The sequence below is a fragment of the Aethalodelphis obliquidens genome, unplaced genomic scaffold (assembly GCF_003676395.1).
Source record: "Aethalodelphis obliquidens isolate GAN/ISIS:26980383/991018 unplaced genomic scaffold, ASM367639v1 scaffold16, whole genome shotgun sequence".
NCBI lineage: Eukaryota > Metazoa > Chordata > Mammalia > Artiodactyla > Delphinidae > Aethalodelphis > Aethalodelphis obliquidens.
In genome coordinates this window covers 11,647,935-11,672,604 of record NW_020837960.1, presented here as the reverse complement: position 1 = coordinate 11,672,604, position 24,670 = coordinate 11,647,935, and the positions used below count along the sequence as shown (strand labels likewise).

Here is a 24,670-nt window from a genome sequence, read left to right as displayed (position 1 = left end):
GTGTGTGTGTGTGTGTGTGTGTGTGTGTGTGTGTGTGTGTGTGTGTGAGAGAGAGAGAGAGAGAGAGAGAGAGAGGGAGGGAGAGGGAGAGGGAGAAGAAGAGGGAAGGGGGGAGAGAGAGAGAGAGAGAGAGAGAGAGAGAGAGAGAGAGAGAGAGAGAGAGGGAGAGAGAGAACCAGGAGGCATATGTCATGGTAAATGAGGTGGTAGCCATGGTCTGGTGCCTAATGTTTGGGGTTCTCGCTGCCATGTAAGAAATTCAGATTTATTTTCAGATGGTGTATATCATTAAAGTGTTTTAAGCAGAGGCCAGATACTGCCTGATTTGTGTGTTAGATAAATTTTGTGTGCTTTACATGGGTAGGATCCACTGTAGAGAAATTAGCCTGTAGGCAGGGAGATCACTAGACATTTCTGTAGTGACAACGACCTGAACTAAGGAAGGGGTGGTGGAGGGAGAGAAGGGGGGCTGATGGCAGGCTGTCTGGTGATGACTCAAGCAGGATGATTGATGATGCAGGTGGGAGAACGGAGGGTGGTCCAGGGTTCCCAGCATGGCTGAATAGCCTCCCTTTTCTAGACTTGGAGGAGACAGGACCATCCTGTGAAGAGGAAGATGGCAGAGTTAACCTGGCAGCTTTAGGAGACCGACAGAGGTGAGAGGAGAATCTGACCAAAGGAAATTGTTGGGCTTTCCAACCCAGCAGCCGTTCGAAGCATCAGATGGAGTGTTCAAATTGTGTATTTCGCATTCGCATACTCTTTTTGAGCAAATGCCTGTGACATTTGTGTACCTCATGTTGGTGAACTCCTGCCCTTCTCCCACAGCTGCCCCTGAAGCAGCTGAAAGAGTCTACAATTTTTTTTTAGAGAAACTACATATGTAACCTAGCCAGTGGGAAACAAGTTGCAGTTTCTCAGATTCATACATTGTCTGCATCAGCAGCTCAATTTCTAGATGTGCTTTGCAGATGATATTTGAAGCTAGCTGACTTTGAATAGTGATGACCCTATAAAAGCAACAATAAGAAAGACTTGCTGGAGCTCACCGAATATCTCATCACAGAAGCCAGAGCAGAAGTACTGCTTACAGAATTTTTCTTTGCTTGTACACGTGGGCTGGTCTCTGTCAAATGAAAGGAAGAATTAATTTTGCTAATTGGGAGGCTATTTCCAATAGTTAGATTCACCTCTGATATGAGTTACAACGTGAAGAGCAGTGAAGGAAGAATAAAATGCATGTGATCTGTGCCACTTACGTGCCACCTGCGTGTCATTAAGTAAGGAAATAAGGGAACATTGTCACCATCCGCAGTTTGTATTTACTGAACCCCACGGTGTTCGAGGTCAGGCTTATGAAGAGTCACTTTGTCAGGTTGTGTACACTAATAATTTATGCTGGGCAAGTAGATGAGGTTACTAATTTTGCTTTCTTTAGCAGCTATGTACCCCCTGGGCAGATCATCTTTTTAAAATCTGCTTGTCTTTTTTTTGTTTTTTTAACTTATTTATAAGCAAGGCTGGCTGTTTTTCTGCCGAAAAGAGTGTTCCGATACAAAACCCTCAGAAGCCGCTTCCACACCCCAAAGACTGCACATTCTAAACAAAGTGAGGAGGGAAGGTTGGTAGACAGAGCTCTGTAAGGTCTCAGATACTTCTTTTCCCAGCTGAGGTCTTCTGGGCTCAGAAGGGCTGTGGACAGGGCATTGGTGTTCTGGCCTGGATTTTCTTGTGTAAGCTACAGGCTCTGTTCTGTTTTGTAATAATGAAACAGTGCTTCAAATGTCATCAGAGCAGAGTCCAACTTATTCTCCTTGGTCTTCTCATTGGGAGCCAGGACCAAACATGCAAACGTGTTGGGTAGGAGGTGGAGGGGCCTTGAACAAAGCAGAGAGTATGGAAAATTGCTAAAAAATGCAAGTGAGAAAGAAATGCATTGTGGTAACGAACCCTGGGAGTGCTGAGTGGGTGTGTATACACAGGCATATATTCATATTTATATTAATATGTTCACGCATATAAGACCACGTAAAATTTTTAATGCAGAAAAACACATTTTACCCATATAGGTTGATTTATGGACACAAAAGTGAATGGAGGGCTTCCCTGGTGGCGCAGTGGTTGAGAGTCCGCCTGCCGATGCAGCGGACACGGGTTCGTCCCCCGGTCCGGGAGGATCCCACATGCTGCGGAGCGGCTGGGCCCGTGAGCCATGGCCGCTGGGCCTGCGCGTCCGGAGCCTGTGCTCTGCAATGGGAGAGGCCACAACAGTGAGAGGCCCGCGTACCGCAAAAAAACAAAACAAAAAAAAGTGAATGGAAAATAAATTTTGTACGATGTAGCCCTAAAGCAGTCCATTGGAATGGTAACGAAAACCTACTGATAGATTTTTCTGGCGGCGCTGATTTTACCATTTTCTCCTAAATGCAGTTTGGCTCCTTTTTCGTCTAAATATCAGAGGTACCAAATCATGTCAGCTCGTTAGAGGTGGGCTTGATGCTTAAGGACTAAATTTGTGCTCATTCTTCATATGTTCGTTAAATATCTCACACACTCTCCCAGTTTTATTTTCTTCCTGTCATTCCTCTTTGCTGGATCTCTTCACTTTGGTGTTCTTTGCGGCCCTGGACTTGGTCTCACTCCTCTCAGTTGCTTGAATCTCTTTTTTATTCACCCTCAAGCCTTCTGGCGTGTGTAGGTATTTTTGACTCTGGTGGTCGATCCTGGTGGCTTTCCCTGCAAATCCACTGTACCCTTGTTGATCCTAGACACACAGCTCCACTGTGTTCCCCAGCCTTCCTTGCAGTTAGGTGGCCATGTGGGTGCCATCTCTCCAGTGGGTTGCGGGCAGACATGCTGCCTTTTTCAGACCTGACCCACAGAAGCCTACTGCAGGAACTCCTCTCTGAACTGTCCTCCTTGCGACTCGGTAACATGGGTGCTGCTATGGGACAGGCTCCTGGAATGATTTTCCCCCTATCCCCATTAGAGTTTCTGGCATCACTGTCTGAGAAACTTCTCATGACTAAAGCCACAGAATTTTGGTGGTCTGTTTATAACATTTAGTCTACCCTGCCCAAGACAACTCCCAAATCTCTGTATCTCTACCCAGAGCTTGGGCGATATCTCTCAGGCATCTTGAACCCAACTTGTCTAAACATTGCCCACACCTCCCTCTCTCTGACCCTGCTCCTTCTCCAGCGTCCTTTTCTCTGTGAATAGTAAGCCGGCCGCCCAGGGGCCCATGCCCCATACTTGGGATCATTTTTGATGCTCTTACCACTGCATCCCTCACTTGGTCCAGTGGTCTGCAGACGTCAGCCCTGGACCAAATCTGGCCTATTGGCCTGCTTGTTGTAAAGAAAATTTTACTGTAACACAGGCACACCTCTGCCCTTGGATATTGTCTATGTCTACTTTCTCACCCAAGCAGCAGGGTTGAGTAGCTGTGACAGAACTTGTATGGTTGGCAAAGCCTAAGTTTTTCTTCTCTGGCCCTTTAAGGAACCTTGTGCCATCCCCTGACCTAGGATTGTCACAGTCTGTTAATTCCGCCTTCTTAATATTCTCTTGAACCCATCCACTTCTTTCCATCTCCATCATTGCCATCCTCATCCAGATGACTGCAACGGCATCCTAAGTGGTTTCTGTGTATCTAGTCTCACCGTTTCATAATCCATCCTCCATATGGCATCCAAAGTAATTGTGCTAAAAGGAAACTGTTGAAGATCTATTTATTGCTACACTTAGCCTACTCTAATGATACAACTCCCAAATCTATGTGTCTTTCTCTACAACCCCAGTCTCTCTCCTGAAGCTCAGATGCAAATGTCACCACCTTGGTTAAAATCCTTCAGTGACCTCTATGGCCCTGAGAATAAAATAGCTGAGGCCCGAGCTTGTCTCCTGACTTAAACCCCAGCCATTCTTTACTTCTTTAAGTGCTTCACATACATCGTGTTCTCCCTTGTCTCTGGGTCTTCCCCTCCCCTTTCCCACATTCCTCTTTCACCTGGATAAGTCTTACTTATTTCTCAGGTCAAAACTTAAAAGGACTTTGTCTAGGAGGCCCTTCCTGATTTCCAGATTAGGTTTGATCTCCTTCCTCTGTGCTCTCATGATACCTTGCGTTTCCTCTGTCATAGTTACTACACTTTACTCACCTTATTATCTCTCTCTCTTTCTATCACTGGCTGTAAATTCTGCAAGAGGAGGGGCCATGTCTGTATTGAGTCTTGCTGCAATTCCAGCATCCATCATACCTGGAACATGGCTGGCAGGCTGTGGGCTGAGTGCAGTGTGGTGACACCAAGTCATATTTCCTGCCCTTTCCTCCCTCCAGGAACTTATAGGGAGAAGGAGAATGCCTTTTTTAGAGTAAGGATTCTAACTGTTAATTAAGCCCAAAGAAAATAAGTGATGAAGGGAGCAAATTATAAGATAGAATGCAAAACACATGCACATATAACCACACATGAAGCACTCATTCATTAAGTGCCCAAACATCCTAGACATCTAACACTACAAATGGGTGTGATCTATCCCTCCCCACCCCCCTCTAAGTGTGACAGTGTCAGCCATCTTCAGTCACAAACAATAGAGGAAAGAGAACATTTCTTGTTGCCCTAGTTAGCCAGAGCCCTGGAGCAAGTTGTCATTCACTCATCGTTACATTCATTCTTCCACTGGTTTGTGTAACAATATTTGTTAAGCACGATGCCAGATGCATGGGACTCAAATATTCAGGGGATAAAAGGAGCTATTACCTAAGTGGGAAGGCAGACACCTAAAATACATGGCAGGACAATGTGGTAAGCACTGTAATTTAGCAGGTGGTCCGAAGTAGTTATGAGAGCACAGAGGAGGAAGGAAATTCTCTTCTCCCCGTTTCTGGCAAGAGGAAGGTGGAGATGTGCGTACACATTTTTATGGGAGGAATGAAGGAAGCGGCTAAAGTTCACCTCTCTTGTGGTTTGGCTTTGCTTGAGGAGCTTCTCATTGCTGCCTTGCCCACTTTTCCATGGCGCTCGGCTAGAGATAGCCGGCTGTTTTCCACGTGAATTTGCTTGGCAGATCGAATAATGCGTGTATTGCTGCAGGACTGGCAGGAGAAGCATTTCTTTGACATATTCGGTCGAGTCCCAGGAGAGAAGACAGACACTGTTCCCATGGTGTCACCACCCCTCCCCGGCCTCCCCAAGGAGGAGACACAGTAGGAAAACTCAGTTCCTGGGCGTTGACCACTTGAAATAGCCACACGGGGACAGATCACACTTGATTAAGAGCGACACCATGTGAGTGAGGTTTGAGTCTACACGGGAAACTGTGTTTAACAGACACCTCACTTGGCTCAGAACAAGCCCCAGTCTTCGTGGGCAAACATTCACACGGTCCGACTTTAGAATCTCCTTTTGCCTCGTTAAGCCAGATAAGAGAAATGAACTGATAATGTGAGGGAGAAATTCTGTGTTTTCCTCAGTTTCTTTCTTTTTATTTTTCACAGTTTTTTTTTTTTCAGGAATTCTTATTTTTCTTCCCCCCCCCCTTCCTTCATCCTCCAAAATCTCTTGGAAATAGGCTAATTCTGATTTTAAAAATCTCCTTGGCCACTGATGGTATAAGTAAATGATAGCATGTATTCACATCCCATCAAACTGGGGAGACTTGGATGATTTACTTAATTAAGCTCACTAAGCCTCAGTTTCTTCATCTTAAAAATGAGGTTATTAACTCTACCATCTACCTCAGAAGATTGTTATGAGGATTCAGTGAGGTCTCATAAGTACAACCCTGGCGCATCCTAACAGCTCCTTTGGGTTCTCTTTTGTTATGAGGTCCCAAACTCTAAGCCTTGCCTGTCATTTGGTCTTTGTTTAGAATGTCAAGACACTTTCCTTTGCCATTTTAACCATGACATAGCAAGAGCCTGCTGAAGGGTTACCTGTACTGAGGTCTCATCCATCACTTTGATTCCTTGGTTGGTTTATGTTGACCAAGACTTCATTTATTTTAGGAGATTTCTCATTGTTTAAAACCGTGTGGTGGTTTCTCCATTCCGTATATACCAGTTTGCAACTGCTAATCCCAAACTCCCAATCCAACCCTCTCCCACCCCGCTTCCCCTTGACAGCCACTAGTCTATTGTCTATGTCCCTGATTCTGTTTCTGTTTCACAGATAGGTTCCTCTGCATCATATTTTAGATTCCACATATAAGTGATATCATATGGTATTTGTCTTTCTCTTTCTGACTTACTTCACTTAGTATGATAACCTCTAGTTGCATCCGTGTTGCTGCAAATGGCATTATTTCGTTCAAGGTCCTACTGGATAGCCCAGGGAACTATATTCAATATCCTGTGATAAACCATAATGGAAAAGAATATGAAAAAGAATGTGTGTATGTATAACTGAGTCACTTTGCTGTACAGCAGTTATTAATACAACATTGTAATTCAACTATACTTAAATAAAACGTAAATTACAAAAAAAAAAAAAAAAAAAGTGTGCTGATTTTTGCCCTGGGTCTTCTAAAAGGCTGTGGCAAGCTTCTTCAGTTCCTGAGGAGGGAGAATCCGCTAAGCGATAGGACTGGGCTCAGCAGGCCAAGGTGCTCTCATTTCCCAGGATGCTCAGGGGCAACACTAGCTGGGCTCAACATGGAGCTCACAGTCGTCTAAACGTCCAGAAGGATGGAAACAGAAGAAGAACACAGATGTCTATCATTTATTAGCCTTTTTTCCCCACCACTAGCACCTTAAAGAAAAAAAAAGTCACCATTTAATACTTATCTTTCGGAATTTCCTTCTGAATCGAGGCCTTACATAGTTCAAGTCTGAATTGCCAAGTACACTGACTCATTTCTTCATTATGTAAGCCATTAACACGTCACCGCTCAGAGGCTGGAGTTCCTGCTTTAGGCTGCCAGCAAGGTGCCCCAGTGACTCTCAGCTGAGCCCGTACGCTTGTGCTCACCTGCTCTCCCCAGAGAACTACCAGCTCAGCTCTTCGCCATCAGCTGCGAGTCCTGCAGAGAAGCTTCATTAGATCAAAAAGCTGCTCCTCCCTGCTGCCTTCTGGGCAGCCACCTACCCAGGGGAATGGGAGGAAACTATGCAAGAGGCAGATTGCAATTCCCGGGAAGTGAAACTTTTTGCAGAAAATGCCGATCGACTAGATCTGGGTGTATGCAAACAGGGAGAGACCCAGCGTGGGCAAGTGTCATCCAGGTGAACTTGAAAGCTGAGTGGGCATCTTTGGCACCAAGTCGTATTTAAAGCCAACGCCATAGAGAATGACCTTGGGGATCTTGGGAAAGTGAGGAAGAGCAGCATGATTTGCACAATGAGGCCAGAAAGAAAGCAAACGCTGAAGGAACAATTAATTCTAAAAAGTATTAGCTCTAAAGAAACACTCTAAACACGGTTTCTCTGGAAGCCATATTACAAAGCTCAGATATTTATATTGATTCTAGTTAGCTATGACCATGGAACTTTTTGGTTTGGCTGACACAATGTACGTACTCCCATATTGTAATTATCTAGGGAAAATATTGTTCCAAAAAGTTCATGAAAAGACGTAACTTGTCACTGATCACGATTGGCAGAAGCTACTGCGCGTAGCGGAGCATTGGCTTAATGAAGCTCTTAACCCTCTCCTGTTACCATAGAGGTCACGGTATTCAGCGTGGTGAATGCAAACATGGGAATTCATTTGTTTCTGAAGATTCTCTGTAGGCCGATGGTCCTCAGAGGCGTTCCAGGACCTCCAAAACAAAGATATTATTATCCTCTAGTGATCACCATTACTGGGTGTGGCCTCTCAGAGGGTCATTAGAACCTACTAGACTTTAAATAAATGTGTTTGGAGACATCCTGGGACCTCAGACTTTTGCTTATTTTCTTCCTTAATTTTACTTCAATTGGCGTAGTAATTGCTTTACAATGTTGTGTTAGTTTCTGCTCTACAGCGAAGTGAATCAGCTCTGTGTATACAAATACCCCCTCCGTCTTGGACCTCCCTCCCACCCCATCCCCCATCCTACCCATCTAGGTCATCACAGAGCACTGAGCTGAGCTCTCCGTGCTATACCGCAGGTTCCCACTAGCCATCTGTTTTACACATGGTAGTGTATTTACGTCAAACCTAATCTCCCAGTTCATCCCACCCTCCCCTTCCTCCCCTGTGGCCACACATCCATTCTCTACGTCTTCCTTAATTTTAGATACGCTCTTTTTCCTTCCTTTGACAGTGTAGCTCTGATGTCCTATCCAGTATAGCTGGGTAAAGTCCTCCCTGACCACTTGGGTTCCTCAGTAACTGACATACTTGTCTCTACCACGTAGTCAAGAATCTGACATTCATTATATTTCATTCTTTGCACTCAGTAAAATATCATTGTTCAAAGAGCTTAAAGGGGCAATAAGATAGTTACATACATGGCTAAAATACAAAATAGAAGAGGACATGGGAGGGAACTCAAGTGAGGGAGATGTTATTTCCGGTTAGGACATCAGAACAACCTCATGGAATAGGTTATATTTAAGGTAGACCTTGAGAAAGATCAGGTGCTGACACGTGAGTTGCTTCTTGCACAGATGCTTGCATCTTCATCTTCGGATGTTTCACATTCAACCACATGGTATAACAAAAGCATGTCCTTGCCCAGGAGCCCTGGAATATTTTTCAAGAGGGCATGTTTCCTTTTACCTCTTTCTTCACTTCTTGGACCCCGTTACTTTGACGCAATATTTAAGACAGGGTGAAGGAGTGAGTGAGGGCCTGAGGGGTAGAGTGGTTGCTTTTACAAAATCACCTCTGGGGGTGGATCTGTGGCCACTTCATCCCAGAGTGAAGAGAAACCCATCTCAGAAACCCAACTGAGGCTGGTTTTGTATAAGCCTTACTTTTTGCCTGGTTCTTTTGTCTTTGATGTGTCAGCTGTGCCTCTAATTAAGAAAGGTTACACCTGACTCACAAATAAGCATCAGATGAGTGTGGTGAACTCTAGGAGGCATGGCACACCAGGTGCTTGGTTCCTACCATCAGCTGAAACCCAGACCTGCTTCTGCACCGGAGGAGACGCTTGCTGTCCTTTCTGAAGCTGCTTCTCTTTCCCATCCCAGCTTCTCCTGTCATCACTTACCAGAGGGCCACTGAGGAGCTTGTATTGGAGGGGTGGAGGCAGGATCTAAACATTCCCCTTGCCTTATAGGACTGTCCCCACCCTGGCTTTGCTAGCCAGTTGCAGGAAGCTTATAGTATTCCCCAGCCAGCTATTGTAGGAGAACTTCTCTGCGAGTATCTGCCGTTGACCTTGGCCTCATTTCTCACGTTTTGGCTGATATTCTAAAGGCGGAGGATGAGGTTTAGATTTCATGTGCCGCGTTCTTCCTCTGAAGTGGTTGGTTCTCCTAGCCTAGTGATTCTATTCTATTCCATTAAAAACCCGAGGTTTATTTTATAAACGTGACAGCTAGTCATTATATGAGGATTATTTCACAGGCCCTACAAGCAGAACATGTAAAATGTCAAGTGCCAGGTGTGGTGGGTTTTTTTTCCCGATTTCATTTTTTTTTACAGAATTTTGAAAACGGCTTAAATCTAATTGGTTCCCCCAGGATCTCAGCTCCTGTTACATTTGTGGTGCTTCTTTTTTTGAGAGGCATCTGGAGAGACTGAACTGCCACTGCTAGTTGGCAGGCAGGGTAGGTTGCAGCAACTTTTTTTTTCTTTCTTAGAAACTTTCAAATTTTGGGCTCAACTCTTCCCAAGCTTCAGTGTTTGATTTCCACACTTGTTTTTGCAATGTTGAGTTCTGCTTTTCCTATTATTGGATTCGTATGAACGAGAATGGCAGCCACGACGACCACCACCGTTGGTGGCCAGCCTATATCGACTGTGAAAGAAAAAGAGAATAAGAAAAACAAAGCACATATTAGTAGTAGTAGAGTATAATCCATGTAGACAACACTTACCAAGCACAGTTCTAATAAACAGGCTTTATGTGGGTCTAGTCTACTAAAAGTAAACACTTCTTTAGGCAACAGAGCTGAGTTATTATTAGTGGCCCAGATTCAGATGTTCCTATAGTCTAAACAATGTGAGAAGATGGCCAAAGTCTCTCCCTTAATCACAGTGCGGTCACAGCTTTGAAACCCCACATAGTGAAGCAAATAAGAAGCCACCCTCATAGCAGGGAAAGGGAAAGGGGGAGAGTGTAAGCAAACCAGGGGCTTCTTCTTGCTTCAAAACGTTTTAGCCAGATTCTTACACTTAAGGATCTGAGCTATAACCACAACGGAAAAACATACTTAGAGTGTTTATTTTTAAATATATACTGTTAAATGGTACTAAAACACTCTGGTTTCGGAGTGTGAGTCTTCCACTGTGGAATTGAAAGCTAGGAAGAAGGGAACTCAAGGCTTCAGAAGACTATTGACATGGTTTGGGCAAAGCATCCCGAGGGTACTCGGAGAAGCCAGATAAAACTTGTTGAGTACAGCGGTTAGGCTGCCTTTTGTTATTGGATTAGAAATAGCATAGGAAGTAATAGCAAAGAAATTGTTCCTACTTCGGAAGATAAATGATTTGAAGTCTCTGTATTCAGAGAGCCTTATCTTGTAACATTTGACATCTACTTCTCTTAAACACAGGCAGGAAGAGTAACAACAAGAATGGGCTCAAACTGTGTTTTGATTAAGTGCCTCTTTGGTGTGTGTGTGTGAGTGTGTGTGTGCGCGTGCGTGTGTGTGTGCGTGTGCGTGTGCGTGTGTGCGTGTGTGTGTGTGTGTGTCCCAAGTGAGAATATCTGTTTAATTGAAATCTGATTGTTCTGTTATTGGTGAGGGAGGACCTGCCCAAGCATAGAAAAACCTAATTTCAGGCTTAGCAGGCAATGAAGTTAACAATAAAACATGTTTATTGAATTAAAAACAGTAAGCTTCTGGTTAATTCATTTAGGAATATTTCTCAAGATTTTCTTCCCAAGATAAAAACATATATCTGCCAGACGGAATAAGGGCCAGCCAGACTCCATGTGGGTAAATGTCCTCGTTTTCTTGTCCTCAGGGAGACAGCACAGACCAGGGGCACCGGGAGTGCAATGTTAATGTTGCCTGTGCCATTGCTGAGCTGCCCAACCCCGGGTAAATGACTTGGTCTCATTGGCCCTCAGTGTTTCTCACGTATGAAATAAGGGAACTGGATTAGGGGACTTCTAAGGCTCTTTCTGCATCTAATATTCGATAAAACAGAGGTGTAAACAGTGGAAAGGAAAGCATGGAGTGGTGAGGAAAAGATAAGTGTGGTAGTTCAGTGCTTGAGGAAGGGTTTTCTGGGCAGAGAAGGAAACAAGCCAGGGCAAGGCCGCAACAAAGGTTCTCTCCGTCTTTGTTCAGCTCGTGTCTCCCTGAGGGTTTTAGGTAACTCAGGAATGCTCCTTTTGCCTGCCCCTTCTTATTTTCTCCTTTTCTCTCTGTCCCATATTTCCTTCCATCTTTCTCTACAGCCCTCCCCACCACCATCTTTACATCTCTCTGAGGAATAGATGTGGTTAGGATTTGTCAGGAAGACACAAGAAAAATGAAACTTGTTGGAAAAATAGTTTTCCACTTTGTTTTTTCCTTTTATTTCCTAGGATCTGTTATAGCTTCAAATTTGCTAAGTAAAAACAGTGAAAATGTTCAACTCATGGGTTGTGTGTTTGTAATGGTGATGATCACGATGCAGGTACCAACGTTGAGTGCTTGCTGTGTGCCGGGAAGAGCAGTAACTTAGTTACTCCCGCTAACAGCACTAATGAGGTAGGTCCTGTTACTAGCACCGTTATGCAGATGAGGCCACTGGATCAGAAAGGTTAAGGAACTTGCCCACGGTCTCCAGCTCATTATGGCAAAGCTAGCCTCCGATCCCAGGCAGTTGTTTGCCAGTGTCGCCTCTTTCATTCACTTGGCCTAGCTGCATCTCCTCTGAGGCAGAGATGATATGTTTTATTCATTTTTCCCATTCCCTTGAGATTTGGTACAGTGCTGGAGGAAAGTATACTTTGAATTCGTGTAGGATGGACTTACAGGCGTACCGTCCTACCTGGGAGAGAAAGCCGTCCAAGGCGTCCTCTGTCTCCAGGGGAGAAGCTGTGCCCATAAGTGCCCTCCCAGCTGTGCAGAGATTTGTGTTGACAAATCTTTGACTTGGCATTTGAAAGTATCTGCTTCCTGTCTGTGTGAAGCTTTTTTTTTTTTTTTTTTGCGGTACGTGGGCCTCTCACTGTTGTGGCCTCTCCCGTTGCGGAGCACAGGCTCCAGACGCGCAGGCTCAGTGGCCATGGCTCACGGGCGCAGCCACTCCGCGGCATGTGGGATCTTCCCGGACCGGGGCACGAACCCGCGTCCCCTGCATCAGCAGGCGGACTCTCAACCACTGCGCCACCAGGGAAACCCTGTGTGAACTTTTTTAATTTAGAAGTTTCAGTTTTAAGAAAGTTAGACTAGTTTAAAGGAGTTGAATTATATTTCTGTACAAACAGTGAAACTGTAGTATCATTTAAACAAATGTAGCTGATAAGTTAATATATGAACCAAGAAATAGCTGGGAACAGAACGTCAATGAAAGCACTAGATTTAATTGTGAGGAAAAAAATTCCTTTAAGGTTTTATTTGCCTGAATGCATTTGACTTTGGAGATATAGTAGTTTTGCACTTGCGAACATTTGATACAGGGGAAAAAAAATGGATCAATATGTTTACATGCCAAGGTCAATCTTTCTACTACTATGTATGATGTTAGGGGTGAGAGAAATGAGAGAGCTCATTCTTTTTATATTTGTTGCCATGGTACAAGGATAATATCTTCTTGTGAGGATGTCTGTATTAGAGGGTGAAGGATGCATTGTTTATTCATTATGTCCTCTAAGATCTCACTTACCTGGTAGTCGGATTTCCAGCAGCTCTATCATCTGGAACATACATAGGTGCCTAGAAGTATAGGATCATGGAAGATTAATGTTGGAAGGGATCTTAGAGATCCTTTAACCCAACTGCCTTATTTTGCAGATGAAAAAGTACAGCCTCAAACAATTAAGGGACCTGGTCATGGATTAGAATAAAGTCTTCAAATAGAAAATGATAATTACAAAGGTTGCATACTATTTACCCTATTAATTTACTTTATAAGTATTTGTTGAGTACCTCATAATGTGGAAGACATTAGGGGTAGAGCAGTCCTCCTTGGTCTAGGAAAGATACAGGCTCTTCTTCAAGCTCTTACCAAACATATGTGTCATGAGGACACAGATGAGAAATATCTGAGAATGAGTCCTGATAAACTTTTTTTTTTTAACATCTTTATTGGAGTATAATTGCTTTACAATGGTATGTTAGTTTCTGCTTAATAACACAGTGAATCAGCTATATGTATACATATATTGACAATGACGGGGACTTTGTCTTGTTAACTCCCCAGTGTCTCATGCCCTCCAGGGGATGAAGCCGCTGACCACAGGGTCGAAATCTGGGAACATTTAGTGTTGCAAATCTACTGACTTAAAAAGCCTACAAGGAATTATAACATTTATTTATTTATTTATTTATTGGCTGCGTCGGGTGTTAGTTGCGGCACGCCGGATCTTTCGTTACGGTGCGCAGGCTTCTCTCTAGTTGTGGTGTGCGGATTTTCTCTCTCTAGTTGTGACACATGGGCTCTAGAGTGTGCCGGCCCAGTAGTTGCGGCGCACGGGCTTAGTTGCCCTGCTGCACGTGGGATCTTAGTTCCCTGACCAGGGATCGAACCCGTGTCCCCTGCATTGGATGGCAGATTCTATACCACTGGACCACCAGGGAAATCCCTGTAACTTCTTATTCCAGTGCTAAAACTTAAGTTCATGTTGACAGCCCCGAGTCAAGAAGAAGTTAAAGTTCTTCCGACCTGTTCTTTTAGCAAAGTGGTTAAGTATACATTACATTTTAGCTTTCAAATATAAAGAGTATAGATGAGCTTCACTTCTCTGGGACATTTACTCATTTCGTCCTCAAAACATTTAGTCGTTGAAATCTGTTGAACACCTTTTATGCATAACAGCTTATCTCTAGACCATGAATAAATAAGTTTGATGTTAGTGGAGGGGAGATTGGTCGTCACTGTAAATAAATTTGTTGTTTGGCCGTTAACTTCACAGCAGGGTTTTGTGTACTGAAGCACCGTTATGAAGGTTGGGATGAAAGAGGTCACGCTAAATGCGGGAGAGAGACGGAGAAATAAATAAGCTGCGGCAACTTCTGCAACCCAGGCAATGTGCCAAGTCTGTGACTTCATTTGATCCTCACACCAGTTCTGTGTGGCACTCAGTCGTCCCCATTTGCCGATGAGGAAGCTCAGAATCAAGGAGTGAGTTAATTTGCCCACGATGACATAGTTGGCAAATAGCAGAGTTTGGATCTGTGTCTCTGTGGCTTGGTCCATTGTCCTTGAAGCAAGTGGCGTTTCCCTCTTCCACTGACATGGAGTGTAGCATGATGGACACATGCATTCATTCATTTATGTATCCATCCATCCATTCAGCAAATATTTGGAGACCAGCTTTATGCTGGACTCTTTAAGGAGGTGCAGATACAAATGAATAGTAATTTGAGCTATGGCATAATATAATAAATGATAAAAGTTCATGACAAAACTGTATGACCGTGGTGGTTTTTAATTTTAGACTATAGACTCAGTGCTACTACTTCAAGATTATGCCTCTTATATTTGGAGGCATTATTTTTTTGAATTTTAAAAAAACATTGATTAGCTGTGAGAACAGAATTAAATCATTTGTAGTTAGCAAATTAAGTTTTTAATCGCATATTGGTGCTAAGTTGGTGATGTAGGCCTCGTGACTGAACAAAGGCAAGCTTTCTTTTTCTCCACGTTTAGGTGGGTAGCTTCCTCATCCGGCACCCTGTATGATATTGGATGCCCATTTATTGTAGCACCTCTCAGATTCCAAGCGAGTGGGGTAGCACTGGATGGTGGTTTATTGCCTCGGCAGCTCTGAACCAATGAAGCCTAGATTGGTGAAATTTATAGCACCTAGAGTTAGAGAACGAGAAATATACTAACAGCATGTTCTAGAAAGCACAGGATCTCAAGCCACAAGATCTGGGTTTGAATGAAGGCTCTTTCACTTGGGTGGCATTGTGCAAAATTGTTAAATCTCTTTGAGCCTGGATTTACTGATTTAATAGTGTTTATGTCATATAGTGTTATGGGAATGAAAAGACATATGTGAAAAATGCTTGGCAAAGACAGCTGTAGTGTTTAATTGTGTAAAGATAGGATCATCACTCTGATAATTGTCTGGCCAGGGTCTCAGGTGTCTTGTGAGGATAAAAGAGCATTTGACATTGGACCCAAGCTGTGAAGGAAAGACAAGAAATAGAGCTGTACAGAGGGATTGTTATGACTATAAAGGGACAAGAGTGTGAGCATTTGCCTTTTTTTTTGCCTACTCTGTTCCTAGCCATTTCTAGTGACAGGTACCACTGGCATCCTGCAGCCTTCTGCTTCCAGCCTCTAGGGTTGCCTCTAAGATGTCTCATAGTGGTGTCGAAAGCCCACTGCTTTGAATGCCCCCCTGGTTTCTAATCCACTGCTTGCTTTTGGTCGTTCCTACTTGTGTGCCCATCTGCTCTCCAGGCCTCCCGCCATCGGCCCATCTTGCTCGCTGACTAGGCTCTTCCTAGGAGCAGACTTTCTGAATCAAGTCCCCTGTGAATTATCCCCAGTTTGCCTTCCTTCTTGCCATCTGTCTTTCCTGAATGCTCTTGGCAAATCTCAATAGCCACACTACCAAAAAAGCAAGAAAACTTTACTGAGAGGAGAAGACAGAGTTAGGGAAAATGATGTGTACAAGCAGGACAAAGGATTCTGTAGGGCAGAGCGGACAGGGAGATAGGGCCTGGTGGAGGATATTGATGTCAATGGGAGCCTGTGGGTAGTTTCAGGCAGTGAGCTGCCTGAGCATCTATCTAACAATAGGGCAGGTGTCCACTCTCCTCTGTGTGTGCAGAGAGCCTGTCAGTCGTATGTGCCTCTGTGAAAGCATTCGGTAAGAAAATCGATGTTGTAGGGGGAGTGATTCCCATCTTTACTGTGGTTTTAACCCTGACAGGTGATTTTCTAAATCTCCAGCTAGGAGGACAGGGTGCAGCTGACCAAGCATCTCAAACTCCTTTCTCCCGAACCCCCTCCTTTGGGCGCCCTCAGTCCAGTTACTGTGGGTACCACTTGCTGTGGTTTTGTCCATTAGCCGGCCTGTGCCTGCCATTGTAGAGGTCCTTTGGAAACACATTATTAGAGAAGAGCAGCAGAGAGGAAGTCTGCAAACCAACAAGAAAACAAACAACCTACATTCAGTAAGAGCAGGGAGTGTATGACCCACAGCGAGAAACACAGAGGTAGACACCCCCTCTTTGTTTCCCTTTCAGACTTCAAAACGTCAAGGTGAGAGACCTCGCAGCTTCTGAGGGAGAGCCTGGTGGATGATGAGGGAGAGCCTGGTAGATGGAAAAGGAGAGTCTATTTTGAAGCCGTGTAGAGGTGGCATGCAGACAAGATAGCGTGCCCAGTCCTCCCGGGGCTGCCCCCTGTCTTCTTCAAATATGACCGGAATGGCTTTAGTGGTGATTTCATCTAGTTGAATTTTACTCCTTTAAATAATATTGCAGGGCTTCCCTGGCGGCGCAGTGGTTGGGAGTCCGCCTGCCGATGCAGGGAACACGGGTTCGTGCCCCGGTCCGGGAAGATCCCACATGCCACGGAGCGGCTGGGCCCGTGAGCCATGGCCGCTGAGCCTGCGCGTCTGGAACCTGTGCTCCACAGCGGGAGAGGCCACAGCAGTGAGAGCCCCGCGTACTGCAAGGAAAAAAAAAAAATAGTATCGCAAAGACGTGACCTGTCAACTCTGGTTTTCCCTTTTCCTGAAATGTGTTCAGCGCTTTGGGTGTTCTTCGGGAAACCTAAGGCACAGGGGAGGAGGTCCTGAGGAGGTGTATGAAGAGGTGGTGTTAGGCCAGCTGCTTCCATTTCTGGGGAAGCTCGTTATGTGTAACCCCGAGGAGGTTTCTGAAGGGCTTGTGCCTGAGAGGCCTTGTTCATAATTAAAATGTCTGTTTAAAAATCAGTGTCCCATTGCACTTGAATATTTGATTTGCTGTCTGTGAGGTTTGCTTTCATGTTATTGAATTTTTAGATTTGTCAACCATATTTGATCATTTCAGTAGCATCCAGACAGGACGAGCTAGCTATAGGCAAGGAGGCCTCACCAACCCCACCCTTCCCTTATCCGGGGTGCGTGTTCCCGCATGAAGAGTGGTGCTTGCGGGTGCCCTGAACGTTCGGGATGATTTACAGAGGCTCTGATACGTGGTGTGAACTCCTGCAGGGAATCCTGGTTCCTTGTTTCAGCTCTGCTGATCCCTTGCTGTGTGACCTCCGGAAAGACTTTTCCCCCTGTTTGCCCTCAGCTGCCTTGCACGTTAATGGAAACAACAACAATAACACAACTCTTTCTCTTTATTCCTAGAAAGACTGTTGAAATGATCTCAGATTTGCTTTGAATTGCAAAACCCATCTATTAAACATGACACATATTTGCATATATCCACGTATGTGAGTGTATGTGTCACACACATGCACACATCTGCTACTCACATTAAGGTAGAGGCCAGGCAAGTTGACCTTGAGTTCCCTTGGTGAACTTGGACCCCCACTGCTTCCTTAGGGCTCCACATGGCACCTTGTGTGGTGTTCATAGGTCGTTTCCCAAGGGTCTTCCCTCTCTCAGGGAATGGTCTCTCTCATTCAGAAATCAGCTTTGATTTCTCTTTCTCCCTCACCTCTCATTTCCAATCTATCCATCACCAATCCTGGCAGCTCTTCTTTCAAAGCATATTTCAAATTCACCCACTTCCACTGCCGTCACCATCATCAGCCTCTGTTGATTCCTCTCTGTAATCCGTCTTCCACACGGGAGCCAGAGTGACTTTTCAGAAATGTAAAACACATTATGCCAAGCCCTGCTTCAGACTAGCCCGTGGTCCTGGTGCTTCTAGAATGAAATTCGAACTTCTAACCATGGCCTCCTTAGCTTCCTTGGTGGCCTTCCCCTCCCTGCCTGGTTCACTAAGCTCTAGTGAAGCTTGACTCCTTTTTGTTCTTTAACACCCCACACTTTCTTACCTTAAGAATTTTTTAAAATAAGCTTTATTTTTTTAGAGCAGTTTTAGGTTCATAAAAATTGAGGAGCAAGTACAGAGAGTTTCCATATATCTCCTGCCCATGTGTACAGTCTCTCCCACTATGGATACCCGCCCCCCACCAGAGTGATGCATTTGTGACAGCTGATGAACCTACATTGACACATCACTGTCACCCAAGGTCCATAGTTAACCTTAGGGTTCACTCTTGATGCTGTTCATTCTATGGCTTTTGACAAACGGATGATGACATGCATCTACCATAATACTGTATCATACAGAAGTTTCACTGCCCCAGTAATTCTCTGTGCCCCTCCTATTCTTCTCTCCCTCTTCTCATCGCTGGCAACCACTGATCTTTTAACTGTCTCCATAGTTTTGCCTTTCCTAGAATGTCATACCCTTGGAATCATACAGTGTGTCGCCTTTTCAGAATAGCTTCTTTCACTTAGTGATATGCACTTGAGATTCTTCCCTGTCTTTCCATGACCTTAAGGATTTTGCTTTAGCTTTTTGCTCTGCTCGCCTTTTCCTGTCCACCCTATTTAACTAGCCTCTCATGTCACATCACCTTCTTGCAGGTTCTTTCTAGCACTTGTTACCCTCTGACATTTTCTTTTATTGTTTACTACCTGTCTCTCCCGCGAGATTTCAAGCTCTGTGGGAGTGAAGGTCTTGTCTGCCTCACTCCTGGTTGCGCCCCAGTGTCTAGAACAGTTCTTAGTGCGTAGCAGATGCTCAGTAAATGTTGGGAGAGTTGAATGCATCGGTGACCTTCAATATATGAACCCATTTTAGCATTACTCTTCTCTCCTAGTTGGTCTTCAAGGTGACAAACTCTTTCATTCACACTGCTCCAGGTTTTGTTCGGAGGAAGAGGCAGACATTCATGTTAAGTCACTGAGTCTGAGAATTATTTCTTGTTCACCTTTGGCTTCTGAAGCTCTCTCGGTTGTCTGCTGAATTTAATGGGCCTCCAGGCAAGCGGAAGTTGGGAGCCTTGCGCAAGAGAGAACAGAAGCGGTAGAAAATGATTAAAGGAAAATAGCAGAATAGTGTAATTTTACATTTATTGAGTCACACATTGTACTCCAAGCTGTGTATAACATAAAAAATCAATTAGGAGACAAGTCAGATATGAAATGAATGAGCACACACAAGCCCACAAATACTGCAGAGAGGAAGGTGTTTCTCCAGGTGCCTCTTCTCATTTACCAAACTGTAGCCTTATCAGAATATATGGGCTCGTTCAGGAGAGGCACCACGCAGCCAGCGTTTGTGGCCCAGTCATGCCCTGGCGGCACAGAGACCTGCAATTTCATTACTGCTTCTTGAAGAAACTTTCTTCGACCTAACAGACTTTCTAGGAAGACCAAACCAAGTGCAGCTGAGTTTAATGTTCTCATTAAAATGTTAAAGAGGCTTTATTCACGAATGGCTGCAGCTGTAATTTCTTTATCCTCATGAACTGTGGAAATATGTGGCCGTCTCTTACAGTGGCGTTCACCCAGACCCCCGCCTCAGGAAAGTCTGCTTAACGGAGGGGTTGGCTGGATCTGGGGGCTGGGAAGGGGATTATCTGGATTGTATCTTTCAGGGATGTAGTGGAAGTGATGGGAAGGGGCCCCCCTTCCTTGATCTGTTTTCATGCTGTAGCTCTTGTTGTGTAAGCACTATTCGTCTACTTGACCTTGAGTTCTAACTTGGAAATCACATGAGAGACAAACACTCAAATACACACGTGCACCCAAATGTCGTGGGCCGAAGTGGGTTTTTATCCTCCCATAAGCAGTAGCTTATTGAGGTGAAATGAGAAGAAATCCACACGTGTTGAGGTGCTGGTAAACTGAACAGGGAGTTGATCTGGAAAAGGAATTGTGTGAATCACAGGTGGAGCTGGCACTCAGAACTGGCTTTGGGTGGTGACCAGTGCAAAAACATAACTGTAGAGCTTTAGGGAGTGGATACTGATGGCAAATACAACTATTTTTCTTCCTCTAAATATTTATAATGTTGTATAGGTAACACTGAAATCGTAGAGCTGTCTGTGGTCCATATATAGCTAGGAAACTGTATTGCCAGAAACCTCAAACTGAAACTTAAGGGGACGAAAGATTAAAACATGCTCTTTTCCTCAATTCCTTATTATTAGAAAGCATTGTCTGTTGAATGGTAACAGATCTAGGTCCCACGATACGCAGATGTGGTAATGTAAGTAACATCTAGGGATTGTTTAAAGATATTTTTTTCTTTTTCCATTGATGGGTCATTGAGGTACTTTACTCTGGGTCAGATTTAAATTAAAATACATGCGTCCTAGAGTTGTCAAAGTTTTTTCCTCAAGAGGTAAACCCTTCTTTTCAGACGTGAGTGCAGGGCTTTCGTTAAAACTGTTTCAGGGGCTTCCTTGGTGGCGCAGTGGTTGAGAGTCCGCCTGCCGATGCAGAGGACACGGGTTCGTGCCCCGGTCCGGGAAGATCCCACATGCCGCGGAGCGGCTGGGCCCGTGAGCCATGGCCGCTGGGTCTGTGCGTCCGGAGCCTGTGCTCCGCAACGGGAGAGGCCACAATAGTGAGAGGCCCGCGTACAGCAAAAAAAAAAAAAAAAACTGTTTCAGGTCGGAGGGGGCAGTGGAGTTGAAAGTTAACATAGGAGGCTCTTTCTACGTGAAAATTGGATGGTTTCTGAAGAGGCCTTTTCTGGAAGGGTGACCATCTCAGCCCAGTGGTTTTCATGGTGTTAATGTTGTTAACGTTAAAAAGAAACACTCATGATTTTTGAACACAAAGAAAGTCCATGCTGATTTTAGAAATACTGTTGACTATATACTGTTGATGAAATACATTTTTAAGAGATTCAGAGCCAGATATAACAAATTACACTGCCGGCTAAGCCAGCTCTGCTCTAACTCTTGGTTGGTTGATATGGAATGACTTGCATCCCTGTTCCGGGGAACTGCTAACCCGGTCTCTGAATTCTGACATGAATCCAGAGAGGCAGGACCTCTTGGGGTTCTATTTAGACCCAGCTCCACCTGTCGTGTCTCCTCTTTCCCTTTTCCAAGATAGGATTGCAATCCCTTTCCTGGTCTACACAGCAAACCCATTCTGGGGGCTTCTTGGCTTGCCTACGAAATCCTGGTGAGCTATGATCAGGTCCTTACTTCCTAGTTTGACTCAGAACTGTTGAAGAAGTATAAAGGTGTGATGAGAGCATCCGTAATTATAGGGTCTGGACAAAGTATCACGGGAACAAATGGAGGGACTGACTAATTTATCCCAGGCTACTGTATTTCTTTCGGAGAACTTCTGTCTGTCCTCTAGAGTTTTTCTGTTTGCTCACTTGCTGTTAGAATGTTAGTTGTCACATCTGACCACTCAGTATCCCTGCCCAGTCAGCCCCTCTGCCCTTTCGACTTCTTGGAGGTGAGTTACATCCACAGCCCTGTGTTTACCTTATGATTAGGTGCCACTGCCAGAAACCTAGAGGAAATTTTCAAGGTGCATCCGTGTGCCATAGTATTTCCCTCCGGCTGCTTAATTCTGTTGTGCCTTAGGCTGATACTGATTGGTCAGTTGATTCTTTGATTAATTCATTCATTCATCAGACATTTGGGGAGCATATACTATATGCCAGGGGCACATACTGCATCTAGGTGCTGGGATAAAAGGGGGAGCAAAGCAGATTTGTCTACAGAGTTTTGCTGATCGTTCACAGGGGTGAAAATAAGAGTGAAATACCTAAAGAAAGCCAAATTGCTTTTCTGTAATTCAAAGAGTGTGTGTGAGATTGCCATATCACAGCCGACTCTGTAGAGTACTCCACAAGTGCATTTCATGCAGGAAGTGGTGGTACCAGACATTTTCTGTATTATGATAATCTTCATGTATTTATTAAGCTGTAACTTGTAAGGCTTCCTGATGGGGCGTTAAATGAGCCTTTTTGTGTGCTGCATTGTGTCTTTGTCAGGAAGCACTCTGGTAACTCCTGCCTGTAATGAGGCCCATTTCAGTCATTCCAGGCGGGTTTGGGGGATCGGCACAAAGAGGGGTAAGACGAACACTTAGGAAAGGGCTGGATTCGTGGTGGGTTGAAGGGAGCGTCCTTAGGAAAAACCGGAGATAGAATGAAATCCTTTTGCCTAGTATATTTTACGTCTCGGTACCCTTTGAGCACAGCAGCTGAATAGCCCAGCGTTGTTCTACATTTTGAAAACTGCTAAGAAAATGCTAGCTTACTACATTTATAAAGTTTTTTTTAGAATAAATTTATTTATTTATTTTTGGCTGCGTTGGGTCTTTGTTGCTGCGCGGGCTTTCTCTAGTTGCGGTGAGCGGGGGCTACTCTTCGTTGTGGTGCGCGGGCTTCTCATTGCTGTGGCTTCTCTTGTTGTGGAACACGGGCTCTAGGTGTGCAGGCTTCTGTAGCTGTGGTGAGCAGGCTCAGTAGTTGTGGCGCACGGGCTTAGTTGCTCCGCGGCATGTGGGTTCTTCCTGGACCAGGGATCGAACCCGTGTCCCCTGAATTGGCAGACGGATTCTTAACCACTCTGCCACCAGAGAAGTCCCTAAAGTTTTTTTTTTTTGCCTTCTCAACTGTTGACCTGGCAGCAGGTTGGGAGAATCTGTGAACTCCAAGTGTGACGATGGGACAGCAGACGAGCCCAGAAATTTTCCTATAATTTCCAAGCTCTGTGCCTGGGAGGTCTGGCTACACACTGATAACAGAGGTTCGACTCTGGGAAAGGAGAGAGCCTAGAAGAGGGGAAAGAAGTAGGGGCACATTAGTGAGGAACCGGGAAGAGAGATCAAGGGGGGAAAGGTAGAAAGGTGCTCTGTTATCCTCGCTTCTCTCCCTCATCTCCTTCTTCTCATAGCAGGAGGGGGTGAGAAAGCAGGCAGATTGAAAAGGAGAAGAAGGGAGTTGAATTAGAGATGGGAGGGCACTTGGAGGTGGTAAGGGAGAAGGAGAATGAGTCAGAGGAAGCGAGGGGGAAGGAGGCAGGATAAGGACTACTTAAATGTAGGGAGGGAGAGGAGACAGGCACAGAGAGGGGCGTGCACACTGTGGTCTCACCGAGAGCCTTCAATTGCTCCCAGCGATGCAGCAGCCGGATAGCCAGTGTCCCTCCCCGAAGACAGTTTCCTGACTTTTGTATTAACTTTAATGCCATTCTCTTTATGGCCCCTGTATTGCTGGTTGCAGCTGCATTGACACTCTGCGTGATCAGAGAGCAGAGACTTAGTTCTGTGGTCCCTGCCCCCTCGCAGTGTTCGGCAGACTTCTGAGTCAGTGCTGCTTGCATTTGATGTCTGCCATTCCTCCTTGTCTATACAGGTAGGGGAGCTGAAAGGGAAAAGAAATGTTCCTAACGGCTGCCGCCTTTAGAGCTCATGCATACAAATAGTCAAAGCAGTTGGGAAAAACAACTCGATACAGTCACAATCCAATATTTTTTCTAAGTAAAGGTAGTTGACTCCTTCATTGCTGGGCTGGGTACTTGCCCTAACCCAGCACCACACTCACTGCGCCTACAGGTGGGCTGCTTCTTGAAACACCTTTCCTCTTCTTTTTTCGAAGCTCAGCTCAGGAAGCCCTCACAGTGTTCCAGGTCTGGGTCAGGTGCTTTCTAAGTGTGCACCAGTGCCCTCCTCTGCACCCTGGCTTCTGGTGCCAACCTTTCCCCTATTAGAGCTCCCATTCCTATGGTAATTTCTGTTCTTCCCCTACACTTTGGGCTCTTTACACGATGTTGGATATTACGGAGCATCTAAATAGATGTTCACTAACTGCTTATGGAATGAATGAATGGCTATGGTGTTGCTTTTGTAAGTGCAAAACAAAAGTCTTCTAGAATCAACTGTGCTTTAGGAACGAGTGTACAATTAACCCACGTATTCTGGAAGAGAAAAGTTGACTTAGCCGGCAGTAAGGGATTTCTGGGGACTTCATTCAGCTATAATAAAGGGACTGTGATTCCTTTAACTTCTGGACACCAGAGGACAGTCTTGAAGTTTCAGGCAACCTGTTTCCTGTGATTCTAGTAATTGCAGGTCAGATAGATAAGGAGCTTCAAAACCATACTTCTCAGACATGAATGTGCATAGGAATCACTTGAGGATCCTGTGAAAATACAGATTGTGTTTCAGGAGGTTTTAGCATTTCAGGCTCCCTGGTGATGCTGCTGTTGCTGGTCCGTAGACCTGACTCGAGTAACAAGCTTTTACAATACTTTCTAGTCAATAAAGTTGGGATTTATTCTATGGAAATATACAGTTGCATTTTTATAGTTTGAGGAACCACAGACTTGCCAAGAGAAAACGTAGAAATATCTAACCCTTATGTCAGCTTGGAAATTTGCAGGAAGTCTTTCCTACACTTAAAAAGAGGAACCCTATACTGATCAGCGCCCCCAAACTGCTTTCAAATGATACTGTA

At 44.8% G+C, this 24,670-nt stretch overlaps 1 protein-coding gene across 8 annotated transcripts in view; it reads left to right on the top strand.

Annotated features, from left to right (window-relative positions):
• The window catches only part of ENOX1 (ecto-NOX disulfide-thiol exchanger 1), a 611,692-nt gene that overhangs the window by 122,925 nt on the left and 464,097 nt on the right, over positions 1-24,670 (top strand). The gene's annotated exons all lie outside the window — the stretch shown is intronic.